The sequence below is a fragment of the Rhinopithecus bieti genome, unplaced genomic scaffold, assembly GCF_001698545.2.
Source record: "Rhinopithecus bieti isolate Rb0 unplaced genomic scaffold, ASM169854v2 scaffold_20154, whole genome shotgun sequence".
In the NCBI taxonomy this organism is placed as follows: domain Eukaryota; kingdom Metazoa; phylum Chordata; class Mammalia; order Primates; family Cercopithecidae; genus Rhinopithecus; species Rhinopithecus bieti.
In genome coordinates, this window is record NW_016809732.1 from 320,471 (window position 1) to 330,744 (window position 10,274).

At 48.4% G+C, this 10,274-nt stretch overlaps 1 long non-coding RNA gene and 1 other non-coding gene across 2 annotated transcripts; both read right to left on the reverse strand.

The window, feature by feature from the left end:
* Positions 1-8,822: 8,822 nt before the first annotated feature.
* Positions 8,823-10,234, reverse strand: LOC108540904 (uncharacterized). Its single transcript, XR_001888797.1, has 2 exons — positions 9,457-10,234; positions 8,823-9,138 (listed from the first exon to the last, which is right to left on the reverse strand). It is a non-coding gene; the product is annotated as an uncharacterized LOC108540904 (long non-coding RNA).
* On the reverse strand, positions 10,149-10,221 carry TRNAR-UCG (transfer RNA arginine (anticodon UCG)). The gene has a single exon. It is a non-coding gene; the product is annotated as a tRNA-Arg (tRNA).
* Positions 10,235-10,274: the final 40 nt, after the last annotated feature.

Below are 10,274 nucleotides of genomic sequence, written 5' to 3' on the forward strand. Positions count from 1 at the left end.
TTGACACACTTTCAGGGGTAGGGGTGGGAGTGAGTGTTGGGGGGTGTTTGAGTTACTCTGATTCCTCTGGAAGCCACATCTGTGTTACTGCCCCCTCCCCAAAACACACACATGCTTGTCTCCCATAGGTGGTCCCAAAAGAACTATGGTCCTCACCCAGGCCCCAGGGACTGGTCTTAGGGTGGCAGGTGACCCAAACAAGACCCATCAGAGTCTTGGCCTGGAATTTTGTCAACTGGCTAGAAGAGAGGGTCAGGTCTCAAAGCCGGGCAGATGCAAGGTGAGAGCTGCCACAGCCTGTGGCATGGAGGAAGCTGGGTCTAATCTGCAGAAAGAAGGAACGAGAGCTGGACAAGACCCCAATGAGGTCAGGCTCTTTTTGTCCCGTCCCTTTCTGCAGTTTGGCTGTATGTGCTAATAAGTTCCCCTTTTGTCTGCCAAAATTGGTTTTAATTAGGCTTCTGGTGCTGGTAGCCAACAGAATCCTAAGTGATGTGTCTTCCCCTCCGTAAAATAAGGGGACCGGACAGGCTGGTCTGTGGGGGGCCTGTGGGCTTTGGCAATGGGGGGCCCTTGGCCCCATGTGCTGGGTTGAGCTGGGATCTGAGCTGGCTGTGGCTGTCTCAGCTCTGGGGTAGAGGGACCTCAACATGTACCGCTTCAATGTCAGGCAGCCTGGCTCAGTCTTGGGACACAGCATTTAGGATGTGGAGCCAAATGAATGAAAGGCATGTGGCTGCCTCCTCTGGCTCTTTCCTGTCATTACCGGAGCTGCTGCTGGGCTGGCCAGCTCCGGGAGGGTCAGGGAAACAGGCACAAAACCAAAACCTCTGCTGAGGAGGGAATCTGCATGTGTCCCTGCAGCAAAACCTCACAAGCCCCCTATAAGGCTATCACCTTCCCATTTTAGAGACGAGGATGCCGAGGCGCAGCAAGCTCCCTTGTAAGTTGCTCAAGGTCACACAACGTGGACAGGTGAAGCCAACAGGCTCCATCAGCAGGGTCTCCAGAGCTCCTCTATCTGCCTGGGCCAGGTCTGTCTACCGCCATCCCAGGCCCTCTGCTTTGCAAGATGCTGCTGGTCCCTGAGCTGAGGCAATTTAGGCCCCAGCTACTGGCGTTCAGCCCCTCTTGCCTGTGGCCTCTCGACTCCTGGGAGCAGAGTCAGAGGTTGACAGTGGTTTGCAGACAGTTTTCCAAGGGCAGCTAGGGCTGGGCGTGGTGGCTCACACCTGTAATCCCAGCATGCCTGTAAACCTGCCTTGGGAGGCCGAGGCGGGTGGATCATGAGGACTCCAGGTGGCACTCTCCAGTTACTGGCTTCATGTGTGGTGGCAGCAACAGTGGTAGCCGTAGCAACAGTGGCCTTCTTTCCTTCAGATTTTGGATCTAGATCACAGCTGCGATGGTGTAACCTTGAAGCAAGTCACTCTCTGATGTCCACCCCTCCGGCACTTCTAATTGTCTTGATTCATGTAGGTCAAGCACTGCATTACACCTCTTCTTGCTTGAAATAACCAGAATGAGCGGGGGGCAGTGGCTCATGCTTGTAATCCTAGCTCCTTAGGAGGCTGAGGCAGCAGGCTCACTTGTGGCCAGGAGTTCGAGATCAGCCCGAACAACATAGCAAGACTCCCGTCTCTAAAAAAATGAAATAAAATAATTTATCTGGGCACGGTGATGCACACCTGTAGTCCCCTGCTGCTTGGGAGGCACTGCTGCACTCCAGCCTGGGTAACAGAGAGAGGCTCTGTCTTTAAAAAAAAGCAAAAGCAGCTGGGCGCTGTGGCTCACGCCTGTAATCCCAGCACTTTGGGAGGCCGAGGCGGGTGGATCACCTGAGGTCAGGAGTTTGATACTAGCCTGGCCAACATGGTGAAACCCTGTCTCTACTAAAAATACAAAAATTAGCCAGATGTGATGGTGGCACATGCCTGTAATCCCAGCTACTGGGGAGGCTGAGGTAGGAGAATCGTTTGAACTGGGGAGGCGGAGGTTGCAGTGAGCTGAGATTGCACCACTGCACTTCAGCCTGGGCAAAAGGGCGAGACTCTGTATCAAAAAAATAAATAAAATTAAAATAAAATTTAAAAAACTCAGTCTGTTTCCTAGTTCTTGATCTGAACTCTGAATGATACAATGGGTACAGAGGCAGAAAAGAAATTTATTCTCACTGGGGTGGTTCATTTAGCACATACTGATTGGGCACCTCCTAGTGCAGGCCCTGTGCTAGGTGCTGGGGATGTAAGAGAATCTAGGCAGAATCCCTGCCCTCAGGGAGCTCCCACTTTGATGGGGGAGACGTTAAACAATCTTAGTCCCTGCAATCCATGCGCAAGGTGCAGTGGGAGCCCAGAGGAGGGCACTGGAACCAGTCAGCGTTCACTTGCAGGAAACACAGACCTTTCCAGATATTTTAATGAGAAAGAGATGTAGTACAGAAGATTAGGTGCTTACAGAACTTTGGAAGGGCCAGACAGTGGGTTCTCAGTGGGGCCTCCAAAATGACTTCCAGAATGCCACAGAACTGGCCCTCTAGCAAAGCAATGACCCCAGCTACCATCCCAGCCACTCCTGGGACTGCTGACTTGGCATCACTCTAGTGCTCCAAGTACTGTGGGGAGAACCACTTGAGCTTTCACAGCCGGGATGTTCTGCCAGCCTCTTCATCACCACATGCTGCAGCACTAGCTCTGGTGACCCTGGGCATCCTGTCCTCTCAGATGAGAATGGCCAGAATCCCTTCTCACAATTCCCTAAAGAAGGTGATATAACTGGGATGCTTTGTCACCATCTGCTTTGGATCAGCTATATTGGCCGAGCCTCCTCATGGATGTTTGGTCTCCCTCAAGCCTGGCCGATGCATACCCACCTTGCTCAGGCACCTGCCTGTGTCCAACCTGCTGTGGCCAGGGGAACATGGCCAGATTCCTGGATGGTGGGCCTGTGGGAGTGGCAGGCCCTGCTATACCTCCTGGCAGGATGCCACCAGGTAGTTTGAGCTGCTTCCCTCTTTATGCTCAGGTAGCAATGATGATGTGATCACAACTAACCTCTACCACCTCAAAGTCTTTCTGGAACAAAGTGGGCAGTAAATAAATAAATACAGACCAATACAAACTGAGTGACACTATGCAACGACCAAGCATGTCCATCATTTTCCCTGAAGAAAAAAAATACAGAATCTTTCCTCCAAGCCCTGACAATTAAATGAAAAAGCAACGTGGCTATTTGCTTCCAGATACAGGATGCGGGAGATGATGTTCCCTGACATGCGAGTACCTGCTCACGGAGCCTTGCTCTTGTTTTCCTGCATTGCTTGGATAACTTCAACACTTGTCGTTCCTGGGATAGGATGGGGTGTTGTTTCCCCTTTCAACAGGAGAACAACACCATTTCCACAAAAGTTCTTGACCCCAAGAGTTCAGCCCAATGTATTCCTCAAAAGAAGGAAATACACTGCGAGAAAGAAATACATGTTTATCTTCACCCCTTTTACACTCAGCTAATACTTTGAACTGAAAAGCTCCTGTGATAAACAAATTGCAAAAAACCCATCTACCATCTGCACCAGGCCCCCAGGCAGTGGGTTGTAGGTCAAGGCTATAAGCCAAGGCTGCCCTCAGCAGGCAGTGCTGTGCTGGGCTGGACCTGACTGGGATCTAATAGGTCAGGAGGTGGAGTGTACAATTTTGCAGCTGGTGAAACAGGCCACAGGGCCCTGACCAGGACTCAGAACCCATGGATGTTTCAGTCATTCAGAAACTGAAGATTCTGCCCTTCTCTCTGAAGTACACACTGCCCTGATGACGTGCTTCCAGAATGGATCCTTCTATTCAAGTGTCCACTCTTTTAATTTTAAACCATTATTTTAAAATTTGTTTTAGTAGAGATGGGATCTCACTATGTTGCCCAGGCTGGACTCAAACTCCTCGCCTTAAGCGATCCTCCTGCCACGGCCTCCCAAAGTGCTGGGATTACAGGTGTGAGCCATGAAGCCCAGACTTCGAGTGTCCACTCTTTTTTAAATTTTTTTTTAGTTTTTGAGACACAGTCTCACTCTGTCACCCAGGCTGGAGTGCAGTGGTGCAATCTTGGCTCACTGCAACCTCCGCCTCCAACCTCTACTTCCTGCGTTCAAGCAATTCTCATGCCTCAGCCTCCCGAGTAGCTGGGACTACAGGTGTGTGCCCCATGCCCGCTAATTTTTTTGTATTTTTAGTAGAGACGGGGTTTCACCATGCTGCCCAGGCTGGTCTCAAATTGCTGAGCTCAGGCAATCTGCCCGCCTTGGCTTCCCAAAGTGCAAGGATTACAGGTGTGAGCCACCGTGCCTGGCCCAGTGTCCACTCGTATTGGAACTTCTTTTTAGTAATTTATAGAAATGTTACTACTCGAAATCAATATTTGTTTAGTATGTGTAAGTGTGCAAAAATATATCAGAACTGGCAGTTTAATTTTTTTGCCTTTTCTGGTGGCATACACATGTAGACTGAGATTCTTGAGGTTAACATCAACATTTTCAAGATTAAATTGTCTTATTGACTCAGAACCTCATCTTTGTCTTAAACTATGAGACATTAATGGAGTATCACCTTATTGCACATTGCTCAAAGAGTTTCATTCTTCTGATCAAGGAACTTATATTCAGGTATGACTTTTTGTAAGCTGGTTGACTTTCTTACTGGTGCTTGTTTTTTCTTTTTTTAACACATTAAATGATATAACAAATGTATATTATATATTTTAATAAATAAATTATATATTGCGTAGTTATATGTAGTTGTCTATATTTAAATTGTATGTATGATAAGTGACAGGAGTTTATAATTTAGGGCAGAAATACACCACATTTCCTTTGAAAATACTTATCTGTGGCCGGGCGCGGTGGCTCAAGCCTGTAATCCCAGCACTTTGGGAGGCCGAGGCGGGTGGATCACGAGGTCAGGAGATCGAGACCATCCTGGCTAACATGGTGAAACCCCGTCTCTACTAAAAAATACAAAAAACTAGCCGGGCGAGGTGGCGGGCGCCTGTAGTCCCAGCTACTCGGGAGGCTGAGGCAGGAGAATGGTGTGAACCCGGGAGGCGGAGCTTGCAGTGAGCTGAGATCCGGTCACTGCACTCCAGCCCGGGCCACAGAGTGAGACTCCGTCTCAAAAAAAAAAAAAAAGAAAATACTTATCTGTATCATAGATACCTCCTGTGTCATAGATTGTTGTGGAGCGAAGGTAATATTATAAGTAGTTGCAAACAACAAACTACAAAGCATTTTGCAAATCTAAGCATCTCACTTACAGCCTAGCTAGTCTCATCTCAGTGAAACTTACTTCTGTGAAATTTAGCTGAAGACTTTTTTCAAAAAGTTCATTCATTTGTTTAGCAAATATGTAATAAGCACTCAGTGAGAGCTCTTTCCATCACAAGTGACAGAAAATCCAGCCCAAACTAGCCAGAGCAAAAGATGCTCTTGCCATTGGCAATTTCAACATTGACTGGATATTTGATGATATGAAGGCAATGCTGTGGGTCCTGATTGGCTCAGCTTAGTCAATAAGCCTTGTCCCTAACTCCCTGAGCCAGGAGCCTTGGTCAGGAGCTAAGGAAGGACAAATTGGGGTGGGGACAAGAGCGACAGACGTCTGTCTCTGCGTGCCAGACATACAGATGACAGGGCACAGTTTATTCCCATCAGGAAGCTTCCCAATCTTCAAGAAATTATTTGCATTTCAATCAATTTCTTTTTGACCTGTTCGTAAACTGTGTGGAGTTGATGGAACCAATTATTCCCCCTGAAATAAGAATCATGTTTTGAAAACAGTCTATGGCTATCATCCTGAGTTTCACACATAGGTCACAAGGCCACATTCTCATTTTTTTCTTTTTATACGTTTTGTTTATGTATTTATTTATGTATTTATTTATTTCTTTTTTAGAGATGAGGGTCTTGCTATATTGCCTAGGCTAGATTGGAACTGCTGGGTTCAAGCGATCCTCCCACCTCAGCCTCCTGAGTGAGTAGCTGGGATTACAGGTACATACCGCCACACCCAGCCAGTTAAAAAAAAAATTCTTTTTCTTTTAGAAATGGGGGTCTTGCTGTGTTGGCCAGGTTGGTCTTGAACTCCTGCCTCAAGCTATTTTCCTGCCTTGGCCTCCCAAAGTCCTGGGATTACAGGCATCAGCCACCATGCTTCACATTTCTTACTTCACACTTCTTACTGGAGTCTGTCTTCTCTCATCTGTAAAATGAATAATTTTGCACCTACTTTATGGGGTTGTTGAAATGATTAAATAAAATGGTGCTCTAAAGCATTCAGCCTGGTTCATTTGGAAGTGGTAGCTGTTGATAAAGGAAGAGCAGTGATATTTTCTGCCTGTGGTAGAAATTGCTGGAGTTGGGCTTGGCAAACAGGAGAGAAGACCATGAAAGTCACCAGGAAGTAAGCACACGAGAGGGACCCTGGAGGAGCAGGCTGTCACCTGAGGGCCCCTTACTTAGTTAGCCAGCAGCAGTGATGTAGGAGGCCGCACCAGTCTGCACGTGCAGCGCCTGCAGCGCCTGCAACGCCTGGCACACAACCGTGCAGTAGGGATCCTCCCCTAGCATCATAAACCAGTATTTGCCATGTAGTGTAGTTGCTGAGATCCTGGTTTCCATGAATTCAAATCCCAGCTCTACCAATGACCAGCTATAGGACTTTAGGCAAGCTTCTTTGCCTCTCTGTGCCTCAGTTTCCCCATGGGTGAAAGGGGATAATAACAGTACCTCTATCCAAGGGTCGATGTGAGGATTCACTTAGGTGACATATGTGAGCCCTTAGAACAGCACCTGGAAGCTAGCAAGTGCTGATTATTACCAAGCTCCAGGTAGGGCCTGGAATTGAGCTCAAAATAAGACATAAGGTCAGTCCCTATGGGCATTTACAGCAGTGGAAAGGGGAGATTTTTTAAAAATCATCATTAGTTACAACTGAGGTACATGCTTTGAAAGTACAGGGTGTTCTGGCCCAGTGCAGTGACTCAAGCCTGTAATCTCAAAACTCTGGGAGGCCGAGGTGGCCGGATCACTTGAGGCTAGGAGTTTCAGACCAACCTGGCCAACATGGTGAAACCAGTCTCTACTAAAAATACAAAAATTGGGCTGGGCCCGGTGGCTCAAGCCTGTAATCCCAGCACTTTGGGAGGCTGAGGCGGGCGGATCACGAGGTCAGGAGATGGAGACCATCCTGGCTAACATGGTGAAACCCCGTCTCTACTAAAAAATACAAAAAACTAGCCGGGCGAGGTGGCGGGCGCCTGTAGTCCCAGCTACTCAGGAGACTGAGGCAGNAAAAATTAGATCCGCATGGTGGCGCACACCTGTAATCTCAGCTACTCCAGAGGCTGAGGCACGAGAATCGCTTGAACCTGGGAGGTGGAGGCTGCAGTGAGCTGAGATCGCGCCTCTGCACTCACAGAGTGAGACCCTGTCTCAGAAGAAAAACAAGAAAAAAAGTACAGAATGTTGTGATGAGGACAGGGGTCCTGATGAACTTTGCCTCTTGCTCTGTGGGGGGAGAGGTCCAGGGAATTGTGGGAAAATGTAACTGTTTCTCAGGAACTACTATCAGGGACAGACTTTTCTAGAAGGATGTGGGGGAGCTCCTAGAAAAGGAGGCAGGGGAAGTGGAGGAGCTGGGCTCAGAAAGACCTGGAAACAGAGTGTAACTTGGCAGAAAGGGTGCAGGCCTCCAGGTACCCTCCCTCAGCAGGAATCAGTATTAAACATTTTTGTCCTTGTTGAAGATTCTAATTCCAGGGCCAGGGCACTAGGCTAGCCTGAAGTAGTCTATGTGAGGAGCAGGCATCTTGATGGACATCTCCTGAGACTGAATCTCAGTGGAGGTCAATCAGGCCTGGCAACAGCAGCCCCTGTGGACAGTTAAGCCAGGGGTTCGTAGCTTTTTTGTGTCATAGACACCTTCTTAGAATAGTGTTTTTTGTTTTGTTTCGTTTTGTTGTTTTTTGGGGTGGGGGCAGGGGGATGGAGTCTCGCTCTGTTGTCCAGACTGGAGTGCAGTGGTGCAATCTTGGCTGACTGCAGACTTCGCCTCCTGGGTTCAAGCGGTTCTCTTCCCTCAACCTCCCGAGTAGCTGGGATTACAGGCGTGTGTGCCACAACACTGGGCTGTTTTGTATTTTTTTGGTAGAGACGGGGTTTCGCCATGTTGGCCAGACTGGTCTTGAATTCTTGAGCTCAGGCAATCCATCCACCTCAGCCTCCCAAAGTGTTCGGATTACAGGCGTGAGCCACTGTGCCTGGCCTAGAGTAGTGTTTCTGTTTTTAATTTTTTTCTGTGAAATATGTTTTATTAATTTTATTTCAATAGTTTTGGGGTACAGGCAGTCTTTGGTTATATGGAAGAATAGTGTTTTTAAGCACATAAAACATGCAGGATTGCAAAGAACATCAAAGGTATTGAAATATTAGGACAAATAGGTAAACTTATTAACTAACAGGATCTAGCGGCAGTCTAGTAACCACCGTTATTTTGAAGTACAGATGAGTGCAAACAAATTTTGAAAAACCTGCAGCACCTGTAATGCGTTATGAAAATATCTGTGGTCGCTAGAGGGGACAAAGTCACAGGCACTGTTAATACCACGGTGGCTGACAGCCTGTGCTCATAATTGGAGGAAATGCCAAGTATCAGTAGGCGGTTAGAAGAAACAAGATGAAAATGTTTTCCCCGTTCAGGGACTCCCTTATTTAAGCTGAGAGCCTCTCCTTCCAGTATTTTGTAAAAGTCAACCGTTATGTGAAAAAAAAAAAAAAGAGATGAATTTCTGATTGTGTTTTTTTTTGGCAAAACAAAAAACCACAAACATTAAAACACTGTGTATATTAAGTACATCTAGAAAAGTGGATGCAAAATATTTCATATTTAAATAGAAGGGACTAGAGCTCAATGCTGCTTGGCTCGGGGCTTCTCTCTACCTCTCCAGGTGGCGGGAGCAGGTGAGGGTCGGCATCAGCCCGCAGGAGGACTGTTTCCCTGCACCCCACTGCTGAAAAACGCCAAGGTCAATTTCTCAAATCCGTTCACGGTGTCCTGGGATCCACGCTGGACGGTGGCGGCCGACTTTCAGCTTGACCTGAATTTTTTTTTTTTTCTTTTTTTTTTTTTGAGACAGAGTCTCGCTCTGTCGCCCAGGCTGGAGTGCAGTGGCCGGATCTCAGCTCACTGCAAGCTCCGCCTCCCGGGTTTACGCCATTCTCCTGCCTCAGCCTCCGAGTAGCTGGGACTACAGGCGCCCGCCACCTCGCCCTGCTAGTTTTTTGTATTTTTTAGTAGAGACGGGGTTTCACCGTATTAGCCAGGATGGTCTCGATCTCCTGACCTCGTGATCCGCCCGTCTCGGCCTCCCAAAGTGCTGGGATTACAGGCTTGAGCCACCGCGCCCGGCCTTGACCTGAATTTTATTCCTAATCAGCTGTGTGATCTCGGCTGGTCCTAAACGTCTCCGAGCCTCCCTTTCATCTGTGCAGCTGGGCCTCCAGACCCCAACCCTCAGGCGGTAATCACGTAGACCTAGTTCTGCGTGCACTTTGCCACAGTTCACCAACCACCGAGTGCTTAGAGTTGTTGAAGCACCTGGAGCAACAGAAGACGGATGCGGAGACCGGAAACAGCTGGGGAGAGGGACAAGGTCCAGCCGCGCTGTGGGCTGGAGGCTAGGTTCAACGGAAGGCAACATTTTTACCCATCAGAATTGCTCAGGACGAGGAGGCGAGGAGGCAGCAAGGAATGGGCGAGGAAGAGAGCCTCGCTTAAGGCTGCAAGCCCCAACTCTTGGAAACCATCAACTGAGTATAAATTGAGATTTACTGTATAGGATGCCCCGCCCTCTCCACTTTCCTCCACCTGCGACGGGGTGTGAGAGAGACCTGGCACGTTTTAGAAATGTGCCTCCGCTGAGACAGGTAGGCGGGCAATCTCGCAGGGACTTGTGGGCGTGGTGGGTGGGAGTGGTTACTTCCGCGGATCTTCGCGTTCCACACATCTTTGAATTGCGGTAAGAATCGGCGGGGACTACATTCACATAGTCTCAATCCTTCGTTCCTGAAGGGGAACAAACTAAAAGTTAGTTATAATACCATCTTACGACCGCGGCAGGACTCGAACCTGCAATCTTCTGATCCGAAGTCAGACGCCTTATCCATTAGGCCACGCGGCCACTTCGTCGTTACTCCTTCTTGAGCAACTCATAAAAATGTTACCTCCGCCCAC